Source organism: Artemia franciscana, chromosome 19, assembly GCF_032884065.1.
Source record: "Artemia franciscana chromosome 19, ASM3288406v1, whole genome shotgun sequence".
Taxonomy (NCBI): Eukaryota; Metazoa; Arthropoda; class Branchiopoda; order Anostraca; family Artemiidae; genus Artemia; species Artemia franciscana.
Genome location: NC_088881.1, coordinates 13882671 through 13890203, shown reverse-complemented (window position 1 = coordinate 13890203; position 7533 = coordinate 13882671).

The window sequence follows — 7533 nt, the reverse complement described above, 5'->3', positions numbered from 1 at the left end:
TGGGGTAAAAGTGGTATAATGTTTGTTAGATATTGATGCCAGACACTGCTTCAAGCTCAGGGATCCCCCTACCCTAAAATGGGTATTCTGAGATCTCCCAGGGATGAGCCCAATAATTTTTTCAAATGGGGTTTGATGGTTACTTGAAAACTTTCTTTACTTGAAACAATGATTGCTGATTTGCCAGGTTTGGGGAGGGGGATAGCGAATTTTTTTTAGAACAAACGAGTATAATCTCTTGGGAGATACATATTCTAGTCTTAAATGGTGGTGAATCCATAGAAAACGCAGTTTTGTGAGAAAAATTTGATTTTTGACTGGCTGATTTCCTTTTTGCCTCGAGCCTGACAGGACAAGATAAGGATTTCCGTTAAGACTGGCTCGACGAACATAACGTATAAAGTGGTCAAGGCCTTAGAAAAAGGTCCTTTGGCAGAAGTAAAAAAGGGGCTAGGGTATAAGCACCAGAATAGACTTGAAAAGAGAATCAAGTGTAGTCAGAAAGAGTAGTGCGCATCTAAATAGCGAAAAATAAAAATTTCGATTTGCTTCTTATGATTTATGTTGGGTAGTTTAAACGAGAAACAGTGTATAATCTAGAAAATTATTATTGGTATAAATAATTTCAAAGGTAATGGAGAAATCTGTAAACTTTTTTGACAGATTCTTTTGTATGTATTTTCGAGTTGCTGGCTATTCCCGATCTTTATATATCTTTTTGATCTGGTTGATCTTTATGTATTAATTTCCTCATCTACTTCAGCGTTCGATATTAGGTTTCTCGGCTGTACTTCATAGGAAATGAATTTTTGTTTTCGACATTTGAAAGTTCATGTCTATTGAGATTTGAAGTGAACATAAAAGAAACAAATTGAACTTCTGTAATTAGTTATTTTCTTGCTTTTTCCAAGTTATATCCTTGTGTGTTACAAGTTGTGTGTTGCACTTTTTATGGTTTCCAGGCGTTTACCCCCCCCCCCCCCCAAGAAACCGCCCCAAACGGTAAGAACCCATCCCGCATATTTAACCTTCCGAAAAATACCGGCCCCCTTTCGAGGGGGGGGGAGGGTTTTTCAAATTTTACAATTTGAGTTGAGTTTAGTTGGGAAGTGCTAAGAAGAGTATGCGCATATAGTTCTTGCCAGACAATTTGATCCTTGCTGAAAGGAAATTATTCCAGAAATGTTTTCCTAATTGAAAATCCCCTCAACCCCCCCCCCCCTCCCCCTATAGAAAACTTTCCCGAGAAAAAATGTCAGTATGTTTCCAATAACAAATACTATCTGGAAGTAGTGGACAAGGTACAAAACTTAAAAAGGTACTTGAACTACAATGGGATTCTCTGATTGTTTTGTAGTTTGGGGGAAGGAGGTACCTCAAAGGGTTTATTTTAATGCCTAAAAAACTCCAACTCACATTGATCCATCAGAAAAATAATATAGACTTAGTTCTAAGGGAGAAGCAAGACAAGGGTGAGGTGGAAATTGATGCATAATCCCCAGGGCCATACCCAGGATTTTATTTCGGTAGGGGGTTTTCAAAGGAGATGGGTCAAAAGAAACTTAAAAAAAAAGCCTGAAAAAGTTAACCACAGCCGGTCCAGGAGTGAATTTTTATATCATTTTCTTTCATTTCATTGAATTGCCTCGTTTCATAACAATTTATTTTTCAGGTCCTGGTTGAACTTCGCTGAGGTAAGGATGCTGGGACTGTTTTGAAAAACTGTTCATTTTAGTTCTATTGATTTTTCCTCTCGTAAGTTGTTTTTTCTTATTTGTATTGCTGAGGACGGTCCTTGGACATAGGGCCGAAATATTCGTTCTAATTTGTTTCCCACTGTCTTCAAAAATTCCCTATTGTTCTTCTTGTTTTTGGTGTATGTGATGGAAAGGCAGTGTGGTCTTCGTCGTTATTTACGTCTCGCATATGGGGAGCAGTTGACCAATGCTATATTTTACTTCATTAGTTTAGGCAAAAAACATGCTAATATTATTAACCAGCAAAAGTTCTTGGAATCTTGCAAATTCGAAAATCTTATTCCCAAGTCTTTAAGATTCAGATTACACTTAAATACCCGAAAAGAAGAGCGATTTGCTCATACATTACAATTAAAACATTAATACACATCATTAAAGATAAAAAACAAAAAAGATACATTATTTCCTCTGAAAGGAAATCTCTAGAAAAGTTTTTATTCGAAAATTTGTCTTCTGCTGATTTTATTCAAGTTGCTGGATTGGAAAGAAATTTATTTAGTCATGATTTCCGTTTATCAAGGGAACGACTTATTAAAAAATTGGAAAACCTACGAAAGGAATCATCGATAAATAACCTATTTATTCTCCAAGATTCACTCCTGGACCAGCTAACTTGTCCTCTAGAACGCTTGAACCATTGGAAATTCAAACTCTCGAAAAAGGTCCAAAATTCTCTTTTCTTCCAAAACAAGTTCCTGTGACGGTTTTGATTTCCTCTCTAGAGTCGTCCTTGCACAAATTTTATTCATCTATTTCCAACCCAGACGAAGTTAGGGCTTGTCTTATTGATACTCTTTACAATAATAAAAAAAGGCTAATCCTCCCGCCAATTTAAAACCAGATAATTTGTGTGATCTAAGAATTCTATCCAATCTCCGCAAAGATCCGTCCATTATTATAACTAAAGCAGATAAAAGCAATTCTTTGGTTTTCATGGATACAAAAGATTACGACACAAAAATTTATGCACCTCTAAATGACAAAACTACATATAAAACTATAACCCACGACCATACTGATCAGTTTGCTAACAAGATTATAAAAGAATTAAAAGATCTAAAACAACGTGGTAAAATTACTCCACAATTATATAATACATTTTTCCCCGAGGCAGCTTTTGTCCAAAATTTTATGGTCTACCAAAATTACATAAGCAAGGCATTCCTTTAAGGCCAATTGTAGCTTGTACGAAAGCCCCTGCCTCCAACATTGGAAAATGGTTATGTACAGCCTTCAAACCTTTGCTTTTTTCTCAAAAACCTTATATATGTAATTCAGTCGATTTGGTTGAAAAACTCAAAAACGTAAATATTTCAGAAAATACAATTATCAGTAGCTTTGACATTGTGTCTATTTATACAAATTAGAAAATAAAATAAACGAAAATTATGTCTTAATAGAGATTTCAGCAACAGGATTAGATTGCGACGTTTTAATGACCTTGGTTAAACCTTGTAATAAGTATTCAATGTATTTCCAATTCCGTAATTCTTTCTACCGACAAATAAATGGCTTACCCATGGGTGCGCCTCTTTCAGGGTTACTAGCAAATATTTATGTAGAGCATATTGAAAATTGGGCATTAAATTCAAATTTTTTTAATCATATCTTCTGGGGACGTTACATGGATGACGTAATTTCACTTTGGAACTATGGGGGAAAAGGAACTTAGGGGATTTTTAGATCACCTTAACACATATGATACAGAGGCGCTATTTGGGCCAAATCTTGGGGTGGGCATGAACTCCATCTTGCCCCCCCCCCCCCCCCGGCTCACTTCATGTCACGTAAGAAAAAATGTGGGTTTTGGCAGCATATTGATTGAATATTCTAAGTAAAACGCATTTTCAGCACCCGTGTGTTGCTTGGAAATGTACTGTAGCCGAATGTGCCACACTGACCTCTAAGATTAATTATAAAATCAAAGATCACAATCAACAAGGTTAAGTGATTAAACTGAAAGAGGAAAATTCAACCAGACTACAGGCTCACCTTCCTCAGCAAGCAATTTTCTTATTTAAGTAAGCAATACGTCGGTGAAAGTAATCTTCATTAGCATGCTGAGGGTTGTAACCAAAATCTCGTTTTTCCTTCAGCAGAAATCTTCCGGATCAAATATATTTACAAAAAGGAAAAACATAACAAGAGAAAAAAATATTACAACACTCAAGGTAACAGGGAGAACCGCCAAGGTTTCATCTTTGCAAAATCGTCAACACGCTGGTCGTAGTCAAATTTTTTACAGAATCCTTCTCTGCAAACATCAAAATGAGGTGACTGAGACGATCGTCTCCTGTTGTAGACTCCAGGTAGTTTTTTACTATTTTTAGGCTAGAAAACAAACGCTCATTCCTCGCTGTTGTCACAGGAAGTGTGGCAGCAATACTAAGTACTTTAATTACTTCTGAGTAAGCCACTGGTAATGCCTGAAGATGGTCAACAATGTATAGGAAGTTTTCTGGCTTTTTCTCCTCATCAAGCAAGAAACGCCAAGAGTTTCGTCAGCAAGAAACGCCTGACAATGCCAGCTTGAGATTGCCGTTGGCCTACAATCTGGGGTTCGACCAGTAGAGGATGTCAAGCATCTCTAACTTCCATAAGGTTTATGTGTCTCAAGCATGAAAATGTTTATTTACACATATGATACAGTAAATGCACATAAGATGAGGACAGAAACAGAACAAGAACTGACTCGAGTAATCTAAAACGGTGGCTTATATTCATTAAAACAAGGAAATTTACATCAAAACATTTGACAGGAACTGATCTATTTTAATCTGTCAACTTAGAGAAATTACTGAAAATATTCAGAATTTATTATATTAATATAATCATCTAGGAAATGGGCATTTGACAGAACTTGAGAATTTTATTATGTATCTAACCTACTTTCAAAGTTTACAATGATTAATAGCATATAGCATAATTGCCCAAGGGTCGTCAGGTAATTAACCTCTTTGGTTAATAGGCGTGCAGTAATTTCAAATCAAATGGACAGATTGGATTATTAGGGCTGGCAAAGGGCCCTTTCTGGTAGAAGCTTGGGCCCCCTGGAAAATCTGGGGTGGGCATTTGCCCACCCCTGACCCCCCCCCCCCCAAAATGGCGCCTCTGATATGATAGGAATTAGGAATTTACAGTTTACCTTAGAAATTGAAAATAAAATCTCATTCCTAGATGTTCTAATTACTCGTAACTTAGATGAACTCAATTTTATTATTTACAGAAAACCAACACAAAACAATAGATATTTATATTTTGAATCAAACCACCCCCCACAAGTTAAGAGGTGTCGTAATATCTCTCGTAGATCGTGCCCTGAATATTTGTTCTGATTCCTACATCACAGCTGAACTAAACTTTATCGGGGACATACTTTTTGGAAATGGGTATCCTCTTTTATTTATTAATAATACAATTAACCGTAGAGTGAAAAGACCCTCCCATAAAATAAACGATAATTTACAATGTGAAAATCCCAACAAGCCCCAAAACATAATTTACTTCCCATTTATCTCAAAAATCACTGGAAATCTTAAAAAAGTATGTACAAAAAATAATCTGTATGTTGTATTTACCAACAACTTGAAAATCATAAATCTCCTAGATTCTGGTAAAGATAAGGCTCCAGTTACTCGCCAAAGAGGTGTCTATCAAATACCATGTGACTGTGGCAAATTCTATGTAGGGAGAGCCCACCAGAATTTCGAGAAAGGCCTACAGCAACACAAGGATGATATCACCAGAGCTTATATTCACTAAAACAAGGAAATTTACATCAAAACATTTGACAGGAACTGATCTATTTTAATCTGTCAACTTAGAGAAATTACTGAAAATATTCAGAATTTATTATATTAATATAATCATCTAGGAAATGGGCATTTTGACAGAACTTGAGAATTTTATTATGTATCTAACCTAATTTCAAAGTTTACAATGATTATTAGCATATAGCATAATTACCCAAGGGTCGTCAGGTAATTAACCGCTTTGGTTAATAGGCGTGCAGTAATTTCAAATCAAATGGACAGAATGGATTATTAGGGCTGGCAAAGGGCCCTTTGTGGTAGAAGCTTGGGCCCCCTGGAAAATCTGGGGTGGGCATTTGCCCACCCCTGACATCCCCCCCCCCGAATGGCGCCTCTGATATGATAGGAATTAGGAATTTACAGTTTACCTTAGAAATTAAAATTGCAAATAAAATCTCATTCCTAGATGTTCTAATTACTCGTAACTTAGATGAAGTCAATTTTTTTATTTACAGAAAACCAACACAAAACAATAGATATTTATATTTTGAATCAAACCACCCCCCACAAGTTAAGAGGTGTCGTAATATCTCTCGTAGATCGTGCCCTGAATATTTGTTCTGATTCCTACATCACAGCTGAACTAAACTTTATCGGGGACATACTTTTTGGAAATGGGTATCCTCTTTTATTTATTATTAATACAATTAACCGTAGAGTGAAAAGACCCTCCCATAAAATCAACGATAATTTACAATGTGAAAATCCCAACAAGCCCCCAAACATAATTTACTTCCCATATATCTCAAAAATCACTGGAAATCTTAAAAAAGTATGCACACAAAATAATCTGTATGTTGTATTTACCAACAATTTGAAAATCATAAATCTCCTAAGTTCTGGTAAAGATAAGACTCCAGTTACTCGCCAAAGAGGTGTCTATCAAATACCATGCGACTGTGGCAAATTCTATGTAGGGAGAGCCCACCAGAATTTCGAGAAAGGCCTACAACAACACAAGGATGATATCACCAAAGGTCTGAATTCTAGTAATATTACTTCTGTTTCTTTCGACTCTGCTTAAGTAGCCAGGTTTTCAAAAATCCTAGCCACAAAATACTTTTTGAAGAATCCGCCATTATTAGCAATGATCTAGACATAAAGCAAGTAGTTCGAGAAGCAATTGAAATCAGACTTAAGATTGATAATAATATTTCCTTAAATAGGGATTTAGGAGAATATTCACTGAATGCTTTATGCACAAATTTAATTAAAAATGACCTTACAAAATATTTAAAAAAACCTATAGATATTAACACAGAACCTGTCACAAATAGACCTATAAGATCAGCAGCGAAAAATGCTAGGCTGGTATTAAAAACCTGTTTTTGAATCATTTTCTTTCATTTCATTGAATCGCATCGTTTCATAACAATTTATTTTTCAGTCCTGGTTGAAATTTGCTGAGGTAAGAATGCTGGGTCTGTTTTGAAAAACTGTTCATTTTAGTTTTATTGATTTTGTCCTCTCGTAAGTTGTTTTTTCTTATTTGTATTGCTGAGGATGAGGGCTGAAATATTCATTCTGATTTGTTTCCCACTGTCTTAAAAAATTCCCTATTGTTCTTCTTGTTTTTGGTGTTTGTGATGGAAAGGCAGCGTGGTTTTCGTCGTTATTTATATTTAGCTAAGATCAAAATTGTTGGTACACCCTCTCGGTAAATTTATAGCAAACAGTATTACTGGCTTTCATATAAAGTGAATATACCACTCGATGCCTTTTTATGCTCTTTACAAATATAATAATCGCTTCTACCGGAAATTCAGATTTAAGCACTTTTTGACCTCTTAAAAATGACCTAAATATGGGGTATAAAAAAAGCTGAGAAAATTGGTCTCAAACCTTAAATACTTTTATAACATGGATCTCATACATACTGTTTCATTATAAATCCATTTCTTTTAACGTTATATAATCCACAATCACTGATTTTCCAATGTTAATTTGGATAAATTGATTTTTCC